The following is a 19,940-nucleotide window of genomic DNA, read 5'->3' as shown; positions in this document are numbered from 1 at the left end:
ATGGCGATGGCAGGGGCTTGCACGCCCAGATGGACCAGGGGATAGTTGGTTACTCACTATTGAATGAATCACACGAGTCTTTTGGTAAACCAAGGTGCTGGTGGCCGGCCGCCGCGGCCGGTTGTACTCTGGTCCGCCCACCCGGCTGATTGTCGCTGTCCTTTCCTCTGCACTGTTTTTGTGTATTGTGGGCTGCCTGGTTTGGAACTCAGGAGTCCGCTCCCGGCTTTCTGGGTGCCTAAGGAGCCATGCCCGCTGACGCTGACCCGTGGGATCTATGTGTGACGCCCTGGCACAGCCAGGTTGTCACAGAAAGAGTTAATCCTCCTTGGTAATCTGATCTCACACCGGTGCAGCCAGACAAGCCACAGCCCCAGTGTAAGAGAAAAGCAGAGGAGAGGGGAGGGGCTGGAGCAGAGAGTGTGGAGAGGTCAGAGAGAACAGAGGTCTGGAGTTCAGCTCCCGGCTGGGGAGTGAAGCGTTCTCCAAGAGGGCCGGGGCAGGCCGTAGTGAGGAAGGGGCCAGAACAGGTAGCCGGAGCTGGGCGGTGGCCCCTCGGTACCTGGGTACCTGGATCACTACAGGGGAGTAGATTCCCCGTCCCCGGCTGAGGAGAAAGTGGAAGAGAGAGGAAAGAAAGGCACTTGGCTGCAGGGAAGAACAACAAGGGCTGCTGCACCGTGTGTGGGACTCTAACACCCCCGTACCAAGGGCTGCGGACACCGGCAATTCTTAGTTCACCAGTGACTCCGTGTGACTTTCTTGTGAGTACACCCGTGCCCTCGGGCATCGCACTGCAGCACTGCGCCCTGCTCCCTGCTTACCCCATCACCGGGCCCCGGGACTACCAACCCCCTACCCACGGAGGGGAGAAATAACATCTAGCTGCTCCATACCATCCCCGGGACCCCCACACTGAGCAGCGGTGGTGCCATCACCACAACCGTGGGTGGCGTCACGAACTATAACAATTCCCCTTACTAAATCCCCTTTTACTGTGGAGCCTGGGATCACAGACCGGGTCACGCCATCGTGATACCCACAGAAGTGACTCTGTGGCCCGGATCTGAGTACCCCTGGTCCCTGGGCGAAACATATGGGCCCTGGCGGTTGCCCTATCCCTCTCTGTGGGTGGTTGTCTGCTTTTGGGACTTTGGTTGGGACAGGACCTATAATCCTGCCCTCAATCGGTTAATTAGCTAGGCCACTGGTTTCGGTCCTGACTTCAGGGTCCGAGTACCCCCTCTGTGCACGGTTTCCAGTCGGGTCTCCGGTGTCGGTACTGGCGGGCTCCAACCCTTCTCCGGTCCTCCTCGGATCTGCCGAGCCGTCTTCCTGTCTCCTGCTGACGGAGACCACCGTCTGCCACCTAGCCAAGGCACCAGGTCTCTGACCCTGGCACCGTTCAACTTGAACTTCTCCTCTGCTGGAGCTACAACTAGCTCCAGCCCACACTCCTCTCATCTTGAACTACAAGCTAGACTGCTTGTTTTCCCGCCCCAGGCTGTCTAGACCCCTACGTGGGCGTTCCCTAACCACCTGGTCCCACCCACTGGTGTGCCTGTCTTGCCCTAAGGGGGGTGACTAGGGTTTCAGGTTGGCTGAATGTAACCTAGGTGAGGGAAGGTGTTATGCGGGGGCCTATGTGTGACTACCTGGTTTTGCCAGGGCGTCACATATACATACCTTTAGTTGTCAGATAGGATGTTTAGGTTTTGAAACACAAGTAAAATTTGTAAAATGAGCAGCTTTTTGAATGACAGCTTGGCTGAGGCCCCACCGCCAAGTCACATGGGTATGACATCAGCACACGTCCTTCTAGTCAGATAGTAAAACGATTCTATAATAGAATTAGCATAAATAACAGGAGGAGCATGGACAGGCAGGGGGTCGGGAATCACTATGAATACCCACCCCAGCTATCATCTGATGGGCAGCTGCTGTTGTGTGGCCCCTGAGGCTCCAGTCACCACAGAGGTACTGCACCTCAGCCAGAGGTGTGGTATCCCATTCCCGGGTAAGGAAGAGGCCACAAGTCGTTGCACACACATACAGACACACACTCTTAATTTAGCAACACTCCATTAGGTCGTGGTTAGGGCAAGTCGCACCTTCGGGAAAGCACAGTCCCGAAGCCAGTCTGGAGGTGGAGTTTAGTTAGTGGGAGCAGACTATAGAACGTTAGTCGGTCAGGAAGTGGACGTGGAGGAGACAGGTCCTGGGGTCTGGCGCTGGAGCAGCTAGTCCCAGGATCAAGAAAGAAGTCTAAAGGCCCTGTCACACACAGAGATAAATCTGCGGCAGATCTGTGGTTGCAGTGAAATTGTGGACAATCAGTGCCAGGTTTGTGGCTGTGTACAAATAGAACAATATGTCCATGATTTTACTGCAACCACAGATCTGCCAAAGATTTATCTCTGTGTGTGACGGGGCCTTTAGAACTACAGGAAGTGAGCCATCCACTCGTGGGCTCGCATCCATTCGTGGGCTCACATCCACTGCCAGTATACAAGTGGAGGAACTTGGCCACAATGGGGACCAGTCCCTAGACTAGTGGAGAACTACAAGGCTCAGCTTGTACACTGGAGGTTGATGTTACTTCAAGTACCGAGGCCACCACGGCATATAACCCACTGAAAAAGTGACCACATAGGACCAAGGGACAAGGCAGGAAAGCCACCCATATAAAGGATCCGCGGACACCAGCTCAGGGCACTGTGTGTGAGGCGCGGGGCAGGCAGGAGAGGCCAGCGCAGGAAGACGACCAGAGAAGGAACATAGAAGGGTATACCGGGTTGTGCCTCCGAACTATCCGGGGATTGGCTGGGGCCCATCACAGCAGGACTCAGCACTCCGAGGGCAGCATCTGACTAGTTGTGGTAACCTGGAACTATCAACAATGAGTAAAGAACTTGTGACTGCATTCCTGTATTGCCCAGTTATGTTATTGTCTGCGCCTCCGGCCCTGCTCCCCACCATTACATCCCAACTCCATCTACAGCCCTGGGGCCCAGCTCTACCTGTGGAGAGCTATACCAACCCAGCTGCATCCCCACCATCCCCAGGAGAACCGTCTAGCAGTGGTGTCACCTACCTTGCCGCATACCACGGGTGACATCACTCATCTCCCCTTGTAAATAACATTTCCCCATTTTAAGAACAACACCGCCAGGGTTACGGAGTTGGGCCAGCTGCCGTGACAACCCTAAGAACAGAACCGGCCCGGTAACGAGTGCCCCACGGCCCTGGTGGGCATGTCACTGTCATTCAAAAGCTGCTCATTTTACAAACTTTACTTGCTTGTGTTTCACAACCTATACATCCTAGCTAACAACTAAAGGTATATATAAAATCAGCATGACAGTGCCAGTATACAACTGCCTTTAGGTTATATAGGAAAATCCTGGCGATTGCTGCGCTTTAAGGTATTATTTCCCTTTAAGCTTCACACTTCACCCTGTGCTTCACTGGCGGTCAAAGACAGAAAAAGGCAAAACAATATGTGTGCGCTTTTTTAGCCCAAGAGCTCATCAAAATGCACAACTCCACCAGATTTGGAGGTAGGAATAGGCCCCATTACCTCTCGGGCCCCTGTGCGGCTGCACAGGCTGCATCAATGATATGTCCACCCCTGCTGTACTTAATACATTAGTTTCCTGTACGTCATCAGAATTTTGTACGAAGGGGCGGCTCATTGTCTCATTTTAATAGCCAGCCCCCTTCTCTGTTAGTACATAGGTCATAATGAAAAAGGGCAGGAACAAGCTGTGGATATAAGGAGCGCAATAGGGTCTTACCGATGTATAATATGGTGACTTTTTAAAGGAAAACCGCTCACCTGGATTGGTTGTGTGTCTCACAACCAATATAGAAACTTATAACAGCTGCAGCCGATCCCACGTGCCAAAGGCAGAAGCAAAACAAAAACAGGATAATTGTGGTGTATTCCGCGCTGCTATACAAAGAATCACTCCAAGTAATAAAGCAATGTGGGTGGTTTATTCTACGCGTTTCGACTTGATACCCCCTCTTCTTCTTCAGGAAAATCCACCAATAAACCATAACAGAGATAGAGGTACATTGATTTAGGGGGAAAAAAAACCACCCAACAGGCACATGATAAGGTCAAAGTTCAAGAAATCACATTTGTTGCCTACGTGGCATTGCAAAGGAAGTTTACCTACACATTGGAAAAACAACTAAATTTTACTAATATGAACAAAAATTCAACAGCATTCAATCGCTTTTTTGAAAAAAAATAATATATAAAAAATCTAATTTATAAAGCTCAGTGTATGTATGTATGTTTGTGTGTATGTCCGCTAAAGGAATTTGCACCGTCGCATTTACAATCACGAAATTTTGCACACGCCTCATGTGACTATGGGAACGTCATAGACTATGTTTTGATGGGAAAATTTAACCCCGTGCTTTACAGTTACTTTCCAAAATCCTGCCTCCATTAAATTGAATGGAGGTGAGAGCTACAGGCTATTAATAGCAACTGCCAGTGGTTGCTATAGGAACAAAATAAACTGTTAGTATAAGAAGCTTGTGTGTGAGATAATAAGATGTCAGTGCGGAGACGGATAGAGACAGAAAAAGATTGACAGAGGCACAGAAAGAGACAGACGGGGAAAGAGACAGACGGGCAAAGCGACAGACCTGGAAAGAAACAGCCCGGGCAAAGAGACAGCCCTGGAAAGAGACAGACGGGCAAAGAGACAGACGGGCAAAGAGACAGACGGGCAAAGAGACAGACCAGGCAAAGAGACAGACCGGGCAAAGAGACAGACCTGGAAAGAGACAGCCCTGGAAAGAGACAGATGGGCAAAGAGACAGATGGGTAAAGAGACAGCCCTGAAAGAGACAGACCTGGCAAAGAGACAGACCGGGCAAAGAGACAGACCGGGCAAAGAGACAGACCTGGAAAGAGACAGACGGAGAAAGAGACAGACGGAGAAAGAGACAGACGGAGAAAAAGACAGATGGAGAAAGAGACAGACCTGGAAAGAGACAGACCTGGAAAGAGACAGATAAGCAAAGAGACAGATGGGCAAAGAGACAGACGGGCAAAGAGACAGATGAGGAAAGAGACAGACGGGGAAAGAGACAGACGGAAAAAGAGACAGATGGAGAAAGAGACAGGCGGGGAAAGAGACAGACCCGGAAAGAGACAGACCCGAAAAGAGACAGACGGGGAAAGAAACAGACGGGGAAAGAGACAGACGGGGAAAGAGAGAGATAGACAGAAACACACATAGAGACAGAGAGAGACAGACACACAGAGATAGAGACAGATAGACTGATACAAATACAGACATAGAGATAGAAACAGACAGAGACATAGACACATAAAATACAAAAAGCTCCGGCACACTCCAAGAATAAGAGAAAAAATCGTGTTTCTTTGAAATATATTTTATTTAACTTGTGTATAGAAAAGTCCAACGTTTCAACCTTAGTTTAGGTTTTTATCAAGGACATTCTGGTAAATAAATAATAACAGAAAAGAAAACAGATTAGTTTACACAGTGTACAGCAAAAATATGTTCACACAGTTATACTTCCATACATAACCAATTCGATAGAGGATATTTAGCACGTAATCCGTGCATCCAGGAAAATATTCATATATACCATGATCAAAGATCACAAATTAAATATTGTAATGAAAGGATTAAATGACCTAGTATTATAAGTCTCAATACATCAGTCCATATTTACAGAAAAAAGTGGAACTAAAGCACAAATCAGAAGAGACATACTCATAGAATGAAAGAGAACGGTATCATAGTACCACCCACCTAAAACACAGTCACTAATTGAAGTTTTGCTAGGCAACGGAGGTTGCATCAAACTACAGGCAGCATATGAGGTGGTATACCTGAGAAATACAAAATAATGTCAGAATGCAAACAGATTTGTTCAACAAAGACAGAACATAAGGAATCAGTCTCAAACCACTGGGGGGTACGGGGACCCGGAGGGAACCCAGAAGCTCCCAGGGCACAGAATAAATATCTACCTTGCAATACTGTATATTGGAAATAAGGACAAAAAGGTCCAAGGAAGGAATAAATTGGCTCTTTTTTTTATCTAGATAGAAAAAAGATTTTTTCATAATCACATCATTAATATCAGTAAGTATGAATATAATGATTAGACACTTCCCATCTAATCTTTCCAGTACCTTATATCAAGATTGGAGGATGAAAAATCCAGCAAAGGGAAAGTAGGTGAGAGCGCTATGTATGCTTACTGAACCACTCCCCAGGCTCATAAAAAAGTCTAAGGAATAAATTAAACAATCCATGTTACGAGGATCACATACAGAAAAGTGCAACCTTAGTGAGGTGACAGATTAACTTACTTTAGTTAGATCAAAGAGGGATGAAAGCGCTATGTCTGCAGAGAATTTGTATAGGACAATGCAAGAGTGCAACTACATGTTCCACCTAGGAATCATAATAAGATAAACAAATGACTCAAAGGAGAAGTATAACACTGGCTTTACCAGGGCCAAAAAACTATACAGAGATTAGAGGTGCTAACACTAACATCCACTTTCCAGTACCTTATATCAGGATTTGAGATGAAAAATCCAGCTAAGGGAAAGTAAGTAGGAGCGCTATGTATGCTTACTAAACCACTCCCCAGGCTCTTCAAGAGTCTATAGGAATAGATTAAATAATACATGTTACGGGGATCACATACAAACAGGTGCAACATTAGTCAGGTGACAAATTAACTTACTTTAGTTAGATCAGAGTGGGATGAAAAGTACTCTGGCTGCAGAGAATTTAAATAGGACAATGCAAGAGTGCAACTACATGTTCCACCTAGGGATCATAATAAGATAGTTAAATGACTCAAAAGGGAAATATAACATTGGCATTACGAAGGCCAAAAAGCTATACGAAAGTTAAACAAGAGCTAGTACTAGTTCCCAGGACCTATACGGGTCCATGTAGGCATACAGCCAGCATAAGAAAATCACAAGTTACAAGGTTGTGGCAGAGCAAAACCGAAAACCTATACATACCTTCAGTGGTGATTCAGGGTGTGACATCTAAGAGTGGGGAGTGTCGGTCTGCAGGTGCTAGACCTATTTATATCGTGGCGGTGAGGAGCGTCCACTTCCCATTTCCTGGGAGTGGAACGCAGCGATCCGGACGGTGAGACGCAAGCCGCGCATGCGCAAAAAGCGCCATCGTCAGGCACATGCGCGGCGCGCGGCAGACCGACCGGATGCATAGAAAAAGGTGGGGGAATAGGGAGTGCACACTTCCTGTTTCCGGGATATGGAACGCACTGCTCAGTGAGACGCACGCCGCGTATGCGTAATGCACATAGTTGTGCGGCGCATGCGCAGTGCACGGCAGACGGACCAGAGGCGGAGAGGTGATAACCAGTGACTCGGTGGTGGCAATAGGATAACAAAGCCGATAGTGTCTTGTAGTGATACTGGCAAAGGGTGTACACGGTGACAATGCCAGTCAATGGTGCCTGATGGACGGAACATTATTCAGGTGACAAGTGGAGCCTGGAGGAGAAAAAAATAAAATAAAGAATCAGGGTAAAAGGAATGAAAAATAGTATAAAATTGCATGTAGATATTCATACAGGTGCCTACAGGGAGAATAAGCAGGTATACAGAAAAACATGCTGTTGACATGTAAAAGGACATAGATAAACCCACATAAAAGTACAGACCATGAGCATCACAATGACCTGGTATGAACATGTAAGTAAATACAATAAACCAAAATATGGCATATATGTGAAAAACGGGGAAAGGGAAAAGAAGGTCATTCAAAGATGCTCAAACAATATGGTTTAAAACACACTACGGTATATAGTCCAAAGAATGCGAATAATACAAATCAAGTCTAAATAAAGTCTAAATAAACACCTCATACTCCCTATTAAGGCCACTAGGCTCTAAAGTCTTCAATGTGTGAATCCAATACGCTTCTTTCTCTTTTAAGATGCGTATCCTATTGCCACCCCTGCGCATGGGGGGCACATGCTCTATTATCTGATATTTCAGTTGGGCAACAGTGTGACCAAATGTGATGAAATGATGGGGTATCGGGAGGAGGGTCTGTTTGCATCTTATCGTAGATTTGTGTTTACTGATTCTGTCTCGGATATGTTGGGTGGTTTCCCCAACATATCCGAGACCACAGGGACGATGGATCCATAAAAACAGACCTTTACGTAAAGCCTACAGACAGGAATAATCTTCTTCATTTTACTAGTTGTCACCCGAAACACACGAAATACGGCTTACCCATTTCTCAACATAAAAGGGTAGAAAGAATAGTTTCCGATCCTGATATACGTAATATCAGATCCAACGAGATGACCAAAAAATTTTTAAACAGGGGTTATCCTGAGGATGTTGCCAGGTCCAATAATACCCGTCGGGCAAACGTTACGCAGGGCTTGGTCAGGATACCATGTGTTAATACATATCATCCGTTCTCACCTTTGGTCAAAAGTATTATTTTCAGACATTGGCCACTCCTACACAAGGCGTATCCAATGATAAAGGAGTTCTCTGAACCTCCTCTTTTCTGTAATAAGAGATCACGGAATCTCAAAGATAACTTAGTTAGGGCTGATGTAGGTTCACAAAAAGGAGTCCTTCGCCAGACATTTCTGGGCACGCCCAGGAAGGGCAATTTTCCCTGCTTTCATTGCATTCAATGTAATAATTTGACCAAAGGTGACACATTTACTCATCCATTGTCAGGACGTGTGTTCCCTATCCGAGGTTTTTTTACATGCGAATCTTCTTTCGTTGTGTATTTAATAAAATGTCCCTGTGGTCTCGGATATGTTGGGGAAACCACCCAACATATCCGAGACAGAATCAGTAAACACAAATCTATGATAAGATGCAAACAGACCCTCCTCCCGATACCCCATCATTTCATCACATTTGGACACACTGTTGCCCAACTGAAATATCAGATAATAGAGCATGTGCCCCCCATGCGCAGGGGTGGCAATAGGATACGCATCTTAAAAGAGAAAGAAGCGTATTGGATTCACACATTGAAGACTTTAGAGCCTAGTGGCCTTAATAGGGAGTATGAGGTGTTTATTTAGACTTTATTTAGACTTGATTTGTATTATTCGCATTCTTTGGACTATATACCGTAGTGTGTTTTAAACCATATTGTTTGAGCATCTTTGAATGACCTTCTTTTCCCTTTCCCCGTTTTTCACATATATGCCATATTTTGGTTTATTGTATTTACTTACATGTTCATACCAGGTCATTGTGATGCTCATGGTCTGTACTTTTATGTGGGTTTATCTATGTCCTTTTACATGTCAACAGCATGTTTTTCTGTATACCTGCTTATTCTCCCTGTAGGCACCTGTATGAATATCTACATGCAATTTTATACTATTTTTCATTCCTTTTACCCTGATTCTTTATTTTATTTTTTTCTCCTGCAGGCTCCACTTGTCACCTGAATAATGTTCCGTCCATCAGGCACCATTGACTGGCATTGTCACCGTGTACACCCTTTGCCAGTATCACTACAGGACACTATCGGCTTTGTTATCCTATTGCCACCACCGAGTCACTGGTTATCACCTCTCCGCCTCTGGTCCGTCTGCCGTGCACTGCGCATGCGCCGCACAACTATGTGCATTACGCATGCGCGGCGTGCGTCTCACTGAGCAGTGCGTTCCATATCCCAGAAACAGGAAGTGTGCACTCCCTATTCCCCCACCTTTTTCTATGCATCCGGTCGGTCTGCCGCGCGCCGCGCATGTGCCTGACGATGGCGCTTTTTGCGCATGCGCGGCTTGCGTCTCACCGTCCGGATCGCTGCGTTCCACTCCCAGGAAATGGGAAGTGGACGCTCCTCACCGCCACGATATAAATAGGTCTAGCACCTGCAGACCGACACTCCCCACTCTTAGATGTCACACCCTGAATCACCACTGAAGGTATGTATAGGTTTTCGGTTTTGCTCTGCCACAACCTTGTAACTTGTGATTTTCTTATGCTGGCTGTATGCCTACATGGACCCGTATAGGTCCTGGGAACTAGTACTAGCTCTTGTTTAACTTTCGTATAGCTTTTTGGCCTTCGTAATGCCAATGTTATATTTCCCTTTTGAGTCATTTAACTATCTTATTATGATCCCTAGGTGGAACATGTAGTTGCACTCTTGCATTGTCCTATTTAAATTCTCTGCAGCCAGAGTACTTTTCATCCCACTCTGATCTAACTAAAGTAAGTTAATTTGTCACCTGACTAATGTTGCACCTGTTTGTATGTGATCCCCGTAACATGTATTATTTAATCTATTCCTATAGACTCTTGAAGAGCCTGGGGAGTGGTTTAGTAAGCATACATAGCGCTCCTACTTACTTTCCCTTAGCTGGATTTTTCATCTCAAATCCTGATATAAGGTACTGGAAAGTGGATGTTAGTGTTAGCACCTCTAATCTCTGTATAGTTTTTTGGCCCTGGTAAAGCCAGTGTTATACTTCTCCTTTGAGTCATTTGTTTATCTTATTATGATTCCTAGGTGGAACATGTAGTTGCACTCTTGCATTGTCCTATACAAATTCTCTGCAGACATAGCGCTTTCATCCCTCTTTGATCTAACTAAAGTAAGTTAATCTGTCACCTCACTAAGGTTGCACTTTTCTGTATGTGATCCTCGTAACATGGATTGTTTAATTTATTCCTTAGACTTTTTTATGAGCCTGGGGAGTGGTTCAGTAAGCATACATAGCGCTCTCACCTACTTTCCCTTTGCTGGATTTTTCATCCTCCAATCTTGATATAAGGTACTGGAAAGATTAGATGGGAAGTGTCTAATCATTATATTCATACTTACTGATATTAATGATGTGATTATGAAAAAATCTTTTTTCTATCTAGATAAAAAAAAGAGCCAATTTATTCCTTCCTTGGACCTTTTTGTCCTTATTTCCAATATACAGTATTGCAAGGTAGATATTTATTCTGTGCCCTGGGAGCTTCTGGGTTCCCTCCGGGTCCCCGTACCCCCCAGTGGTTTGAGACTGATTCCTTATGTTCTGTCTTTGTTGAACAAATCTGTTTGCATTCTGACATTATTTTGTATTTCTCAGGTATACCACCTCATATGCTGCCTGTAGTTTGATGCAACCTCCGTTGCCTAGCAAAACTTCAATTAGTGACTGTGTTTTAGGTGGGTGGTACTATGATACCGTTCTCTTTCATTCTATGAGTATGTCTCTTCTGATTTGTGCTTTAGTTCCACTTTTTTCTGTAAATATGGACTGATGTATTGAGACTTATAATACTAGGTCATTTAATCCTTTCATTACAATATTTAATTTGTGATCTTTGATCATGGTATATATGAATATTTTCCTGGATGCACGGATTACGTGCTAAATATCCTCTATCGAATTGGTTATGTATGGAAGTATAACTGTGTGAACATATTTTTGCTGTACACTGTGTAAACTAATCTGTTTTCTTTTCTGTTATTATTTATTTACCAGAATGTCCTTGATAAAAACCTAAACTAAGGTTGAAACGTTGGACTTTTCTATACACAAGTTAAATAAAATATTTCAAAGAAACACGATTTTTTCTCTTATTCTTGGAGTGTGCCGGAGCTTTTTGTATTTTATTTGACGATTCGTTTTTCTCCGTGCACCCATTTAAAGAGTGAGCCAGGTTTATCTTACCTCAAGAGACATAGACACAGACAGACAAGGAAAGAGACAGACAGAGAGACAGACAGCGACACACACACAGAGACTGGGAGAGAGACAGAGAGACAGTTACTATACCGGATATTACAGCTAGTATGATATAAAAATGGAATGAAAAATATTAAAACTGTGGGAGTGTAATAGAAAAACAAAAACTATCACCATAGAAACACAGTTAGCAAACACAATATGTGATAATTATGGTGATATTTTTTTTTTCCTAATCTGATCATACACCTAATTCTGAAATATATGCAGTTCCCTTTATTTTACAGTAATATTAGTAATACTTTCTCTATTCCACTACAGCATGGCCATATAATGTTTTTAAATATGAGTGGGTCCTATTACACTCCCACAATTTTAGTATTTTTTATTCTCTTTTTATATTATATTTTTTATATATTTGTTTTTTCAAAAAAGCGATTTGTATAGTGGTCTCTTGGCTCCCTCCATACCATTGTGGTTGATCTCCAATTTTGCACTGAAAATACAGGAATAACTTTTTGTCACTAGCAGCGTTATGCTTCTTCTCTGATTTTAAAGCACTTGGCCACAAATATAGGAAAAGTTGTTATAGTGGTTTACACAACCGCGCAACCTGTTTAAATGAATGTACTACTGCACAAGAACAACAGAATTAAAAATAAATTTATTATAATAACAGTTTAAAGTAAAAGAAAACTTAGCGATAAAACCACAAAAGATATTCACAAAGGCCAGTGACATAATGAAGCTTTTTGGTATGTAACCTGTGATACCCCAAAGGGTGCAAATGCCTAAGATTAATAATCAACCTTGGAAAAACCCAGAGCAATAAGAATTTATGAAGGGGCAATGTAGTCTAAATTTATTGAGGAAAAACAATTATGAAAAATTGGTGCCTCATAGGAAAATTCTGATTTCAGATTCAGAGCACTAAACAGTCCTCATTTAACAAAATCTTTGTTGATCAGAGAAATTAGAATAGGGTAGGGCACATTATTTATTTACTTACAATACCTGGAAAGTGTCCAACGCACATCACCCCAGCGGCACCTCTCGCCTATGGATTCAGAAGTGAGGGATGATAGATAATCCCTTCAGGCTCTTTTCTTAAGGCTGCTTTACACGCAGTGACATCGCTCGTGAAAGCACTCGCCTCCATCGGTTGTGCGTCACGGGCAAATCGCGGCCCGTGGCGCACAATATCGCTAGGCCCCGTCACACGAACTTACCTTCCTAGCGACGTCGCTGTGAACAGCCTCTTTTCTAAGGGGGCGGTTCGTGCGGCGTCACAGCGACGTCACACGGCAGGCGTCCAATAGAAGCGGAGGGGTGGAGAGCAGCCGCATGGAAGTCATACCCACCTCGTTTGCCGGAGGACGCAGGTACGGTGTTGTTCCTCGTCCCCGGGGTGTCACACTTAGAGAGCTGTGCTGCGTCAGGAATGATGAACAAACTGCATCCTGAACGAGCAACGATCTTTTGAAAATGAACGACGTGTCAACGATCAACGATTAGGTGAGCAATTCTGATCGTTAACACTTGCTCGCAGGTGTTAAACGCAACGACAACGCTAACGAGGTCGGATGTGCTTCACAAATTCCGTGACCCCAACGACATCTCGTTAGCGATGTCGTTGCGTGTAAAGCCCCCTTAAGGTTCTCTTATTGCAGAGGTTGAAAACCTGGTTTCTGACAGGAATTTGCTGAACCCAGTAAATTCAAATAATGTAGCACTCACTTCACTTCACGACCTAGGATGTAACGGTACATCCTAAATCATGAAGGGGTGATCACCACCAGCTGCTGCGGTGAGTCGGTGGTGATCCAGCACAATTCTGCGCATTTGAACAGCAGACATGTGTGCCCGGGTGGATCCAGATTACTATTTCTGTATGACAAAAATTGGTGGAGGAACAATGAAAACAAGAAATTAAGTGAAATATCCAAACATTCCTTCAGCAATTAGGCCGGCCTCACATAGCTCAGAGCTGCGAATCGCCACTCCACCAACTTCTTGGACCTCGGATTTGGAAGAAGATTTGGATGTTAATTTGGTTGTTGAAGACGCTGATCGAGAAAATCCTCATTTTCTAGGCCACGAGTCTGGGGAGCCTCTTGAACTAAACCACGATGATCTAAAAGATTTAGTTAGTGATCTGAACCTATCAAAAAGTCAGGTGGAGCTTTTGGCTTCAAGGCTCAAAGGCTTGCACTTTCTGGAGCAGGGGACCAAAATATGATCTTTCGGCTATAGGCAGCAGGAGATTGAACACTTACTGTATATTCAATTGAAGGGACCTAGTTTACTGCAATGATGCAAACTTGAAAATCAATCTGTTCCTCTTGATTATGCAGCAAACCTGAAATAAACATGAAAATCTGCGCCTGCTCTCAAAACTCCGTTACGAAAACTAGAAGTGGAATATTTGTGGTGATCTGAAGGTAATAGGGTTGGTGCTTGGGTTACAGCTCTTTTAGTGTAAGTTCACACAGTGCATTTTTCGCGGCGTTTTTGCGCAGTTTTCGGGTGCGTTTTTGCTCAGAAAACTGCATGACTTTGCTTCCCCAGCAAAGTCTATGAGTTTTCATTTTTACTGTCTGCACACAGCGTTTTTTTTCAGCTGCGTTTTTGTAGTGCCACAAAAACGCAGCATGTCAATTATTCCTGCGTTTTTCACTGCGCTTTTCATCCATTGAGTGTAATGAGATGTTGAAAGACGCAATGAGAAACGCAAATAGGTGCGTTTTGGTGCGTTTCTAAGACCAAAAACGCAGCTATAAACGCAGGAGGTGGGTAGTAAAGTGACATGTACAGGAAGAGGATTCCTTCTGTCAGTAAACACAGAAGCGTGAATCCTCCCGGTACTGTCACCGCCGCTTCCACCTCCAGTCCTGTGCATGTCTGCTGCCGTGCGGCGTCATGTACGAGCAGGAGGTGGAAGCGGCTGCGAAAACAAAAGTGAACAGTAGAAAAAAAATGTCATACTCACCTGTCTGCAGGGTCCCGGTGCCATGCCCGCTCCCAGCTCCACCTCCCGGTACCGCCGCTCCGGGTGTGTGCGATGGATCACCTGATGCAGTCAACTGACGCATCAGCTGATCGTAAGTCTCGGGGTGACGCCAGCGCCCGGCCGGTTTAACCTATCAGCGGATGCATCAGGAGACTTCATCACTGATTACCGGCAGCTCCTGCAGCGATCGGACGGGATCAGACTCCGCTCCAGGAGCTGCCGGTAATCAGCACATAGGTGAGTATTTTTTTTTTTTTGCACCGATGCATCAGCTGATTGTATGAACGGCTTTTATACAATCAGCTGATGTGTGATGTGATTCAGGCACTTGAACCTGACACATCATCTGATCGCTTTGCCTTCCAGCAAACCGATCAGATGATATTGGATCCGGATTGGACGGCGCGGGACCCTTGACCCAGGATTACTGCGGAGGGGGCTTCTTTATTTCAATAAAGATGGAGTCACTAATTGTGTTGTGTTTTATTTCTAATAAAAATATTTTTATGTGTGTTGTGTTTTTTTTTATCTTTACTAGAAATTCATGGTGGCCATGCCTAATATTGGCGTGACACCATGAATTTCGGGCTTAGGGCCAGCTGATAATATACAGCTAGCCCTAACCCCATTATTACCCAGTGAGCCACCCAGCATCAGGGCAGCTGGAAGAGTTGGATACAGCGCCAGAAGATGGCGCTTCTATGAAAGCGCCATTTTCTGGGGTGGCTGCGGACTGCAATTCGCAGCAGGAAAGCCCAGAAAGCATGGGCACCCTGCACTGTGGATTCCAATCCCCAGCTGCCTAGTTGTACCCGGCTGGACACAAAAATTAAGCGAAGCTCACGTCATTTTTTTTTTTTAATTATTTCATGAAATAATTAAAAAAAAAGGGCTTCTCTATATTTTTGGTTCCCAGCCGGGTACAAATAGGCAGCTGGGGGCAGCTCGTACCTGCCTGCTGTACCCGGCTAGCATACAAAAATATGGCGAAGCCCACGCCATTTTTTTTGTTTGGGGGGGCAAAGAAATCCTGCATACAGTCCTGGAAGGAGGATGCTGAGCCTTGTAGTTCGACAGCTGCTGTCTGCTCTCCTGCATACACTATTGGATGGAAATAACTGTGGAAAGAAAGGCTCAAAATAGGGTCTTACCCGGTATGACACGTGGGGGCAAGTGTGGGTTAGTACACTCACCTGAAAGGGTTGTGCAAGTCACAACCCCTATGAAGGCACATAATAAATGTGGAAGGCAGCGGTCCCGCAGTGTAGATATATTCCAAGAGGTAGAGCAGAAAGCAGGTTTCAAAATCCGCACCACACCACAGAGAATCCAAATGCTTGTTAGTAAATCCTTTCTTTATTTATTTTTCTCACAGGTCTAGGCATTTCGAGGACATATCCGTCCTCATCATCAGGACAAAGTACAAAGAAAGACTATATAGTATAGTATAGGATATAGTCTTTCTTTGTACTTTGTCCTGATGATGAGGACAGATATGTCCTCGAAACGCGTAGACCTGTGAGAAAAATAAATAAAGAAAGGATTTACTAACAAGCATTTGGATTCTCTGTGGTGTGGCGCGGATTTTGAAACCTGCTTTCTGCTCTACCTCTTGGACTATTGGATGGAGGATGCTGAGCCTTGTAGTTCGACAGCTGCTGTCTGCTCTCCTGCATACACTATTGGATGGAGGATGCTGAGCCTTGTAGGTCTGCTCCCCCTGACTCTCCCTCCAGCATACAGTCCTGGATGGAGCATGCTGAGCCTTGTAGTTCTGCAGCTGCTGTCTACTCTCCTGCATACACTATTGGATGGAGTATGCTGAGCCTTGTAGTTCTGCAGCTGTCTGCTCTCCTGCATACACTAGTGGAGAATGAAGAACATATTGAAGAAGGAAATGACATCAGACCTTTTTTTTTGTTCACTGATAAAAAACGCATAAAGACGCAGTGAGCAAAAACGCAGCAAAACGCAGCAAAAAAACGCACAAAAACGCAGCGTCAAAAAAACGCAGTGTGTGAACATAGCCTTAATGGGACAACAGAGACTGCAGAAATCACTTCACAAAAAAAACCCCACAGTGACCACCAAGAAACAGTTTGACTCCTGGAAGAAGGAATGTCCTGCATCAGCCTCTGGTAGCTCCAGAAAATGTTTTCCTTCCACCACTCCACATAAAACTTGGGCTGATGAAGAACTTGGATTGTGATGACGAGGATTTTGCATAAGTTAGATACAAGTTTCCACAAATCAGTGAGGCCAAGATCAAGGAAGGAATTTTTGTAGGGCCACAAATAAGGCAAATTATGAAAGACACTGATTTTGACATAAAACTAAAGGCTGCTTTACACGCAGCAACATCGCTAGCGATGACGCTAGCGAAAGAACCCGCCCCCGTCGTTTGTGTGTCGCGGGCGGCGAGGCGCTGCGCTCGCTAACAGCGCTGCTGCTGCTCAGTGGCTCGAGCGGTGGGCCGGATCCGGGGACTCAAGCGGCGCTCCTCGCCCGTGAGTTAAAAGGGGGTTGGTTTGTTTTGGGGATTTAGTCCGTGACGCCACCCACAGGTTGTGGTGAAGATGGGCACCACCGCTGCTGGTGACGGGGATCCCGGGAGCGATGGTAGGGAGCAGCTGGGATGTTGTTTTCCCCCTCCGTGGGTAGGGGTTGGTGGTCCCGGGGCCCGGTGGTGTGACGGGGAGGCTGGATGGCTGGGGTGCAGGGTTGCAGGGACAGCGCGGCGCGGTGCCGGATGGCACGGGTGTACTCACTCAGCAAGAGATGCACAAAGTCTCCGGTAAACCAAACGGCTGGATGGATGGGTCCCGCAGCCGGCTGCAGTCTCTCTCCCCGGACAGGTGATGGCGGCTGTCTTTCCCTGCACCTTCGTGTACTGTCTTGACTACGATGGGTCCCCAACGGTAGTCCGCTCCCCGGTGTATGGATGCCGGAGGAGCCCGTTTGCCCGCAGGCGCTGGCCCTTGGGTCTCTAGCCTTTGGCGGTAGCTGTATACCCTCACGGTGTGGACGGTTGCCTTCTAACGGGTCTTTGGTTGTTAGGAAACCCCTGGGGATCCTGTCACACTCGGATTTGACTGTTGACGGCGACTCCAAACCTAGTCGGGGTCCGATGGCCCTGCCTGTGTGTGCTGGCTTCACTTCGCTCCCCGGTCGGTACCGGTGGGCCACCGCCCGACCCCGGTCCTACGGTTCCGCGTTGATCCACCACTCCTGCAGACAGCCACCACCGTCTGCCAACCTTGTTGTCAGTGCCTGGGCCACAAACCCAGACACTCTCCACTTTACTCCTCTCACTTCAACCTCCTAAACTGATCTGTCACTTTTCCCGCCTCCAGGCCTGTGAACTCCTCGGTGGGTGGTCCAACCGTTTGGCTCCGCCCCACCTGGTGTGGACATCAGACCCTGGAGGGAGGCAACAAGGGTTTGGTGTTTGGCTAATGTAACTGTCTAGGGGTGGTGGGGGTGTGTGTGTTACCTGTGACGACCTGGTTAGTCCAGGGCGCCACATTTGCGTCACGAGCAAATAGCTGCCCGTGGCGAACAATATCGCAGGTACGCGTCACACATGCTTACCTTCCTAACGACGTCGCTGTGGCCGCCGAACAACCTCTTTTTTAAGGAGGTGGTTCGTTCGGTCTCACAGCGACGTCACTCATCAGGCCACCAATAGAAGCGGAGGGGCGGAGAGCAGCCGCATGAACGTCACTCCAACCTCGTTGCCGGAGGATGCAGGTACATTGTTGTTCGTCGATCCCGGGGTGTCACACTTAGCGATGTGTGCTGCCTCAGGAACGACGAACAACCTGCATCCATCACGAGCAACGATATTTTGAAAATGAACGACGTGTCAACGATCCACGATTTGGTGAGTATTTCTGATTGTTAGCGGTCGCTCGGAGGCGTCACACGCAACGACGTCGCTAACGAGGCTGAATGTGTCTCACGAATTCCGTGACCCCAGCGACATCTCATTAGCGATGTCGCTGCGTGTAATGGAGCCTTTGGCGAGACTGAAGCATTGGCATCAGAGTCATTCAAAATGCAGTGGTGAACTTCCTGGGCCACCATAAAGCACCAAACTAAAGCTGGTGTCACACTAAACGACAGCGACAACGACGTCGCTGTTACGTCACCATTTTCGGTGACGTAACAGCGACCTTGTAAGTCGCTGTTATGATCGCTGCTTAGCTGTCAAACACAGCAGAAGCAGCGATCATAAGGTCGCTGTGCTACATGTGCAGAGAGCAGGGAGCCGCGCTTAGCGCTGGCTCCTTGCTCTCCTGCAGCACACATCGGGTTAATTAACCCGATGTGTGCTGCATCTACATGTCACAGTTCAGAGAGCAGGGAGCCGCGCTTAGCGCTGGCTCCTTGCTCTCCTTGCTACAGTATGCATCGGGTTAATTACCCGATGCATACTGCAGCCACATGTCACAGTGCAGGAGCCGGCGCTGGCAGCAAGAGCGGCGGAGGCTGGTAACCAGCGTAAACATCGGGTAACCAGGGAAAGGTCTTCCCTTGGTTACCCGATGTTTACGCTGGTTACAGCTTACCGCAGCTGCCAGTGCCGGCTCCTGATCGCTTCATTTCGTCGCTCTCTCGCTGTCACACACAGCGATGTGTGTGTCACAGCGGGAGAGTGACGACCAAAAAATGAAGCTGGACATTCAGCAACGACATGCGACCTCACAGCAGGGGCCAGGTCGTTGCTGGATGTCACACACAGCGACAGCGACGGGACGTCGCTGCAACGTCACAGAAAATGGTGACGTAGCAGCGACGTCGTTGTCGTCGTCGTTATGTGTGACACCAGCTTAAGGACTGAGTTATTACAATGCTACAGAATTAGGATGCAATATGTCTCTCAAGATAAAATTCCTGGACCCTCAAATAGATTATTTTCCTGATAACCTTGAAGGTGTTAGTGATGAGCATGTGGAGCGGTTTCATCAGGACATTGCACTATTGAAGGCCGTTATAAAGGGAAATGGTGCCCAACAATGCTCCGAGACTAAATATTAAAATACTAAAAATACTAAAATTTGTATTAAGAAGTTTGTTAAAAATAAAAAATATCAAAAATGTAAATGCTTGTTACTGAAAATCCCTGCCCGATAGAAACATTCGAAAAGCAGATTTGGAATCAGGGGTCAAATTACCATAAAAAAAATGG

The 19,940-nt window shown here is 46.2% G+C and overlaps 1 protein-coding gene across 1 annotated transcript in view; it reads left to right on the top strand.

Moving 5' to 3' along the window:
* SRMS (src-related kinase lacking C-terminal regulatory tyrosine and N-terminal myristylation sites) overlaps nucleotides 1–19,940 on the top strand; it is a 40,490-nt gene that overhangs the window by 9,499 nt on the left and 11,051 nt on the right. The gene's annotated exons all lie outside the window — the stretch shown is intronic.

This window comes from Anomaloglossus baeobatrachus, chromosome 5, assembly GCF_048569485.1.
Source record: "Anomaloglossus baeobatrachus isolate aAnoBae1 chromosome 5, aAnoBae1.hap1, whole genome shotgun sequence".
In the NCBI taxonomy this organism is placed as follows: domain Eukaryota; kingdom Metazoa; phylum Chordata; class Amphibia; order Anura; family Aromobatidae; genus Anomaloglossus; species Anomaloglossus baeobatrachus.
Note: the sequence above shows the minus strand (reverse complement) of the source record. Positions and strands in the feature narration are given on the sequence as shown.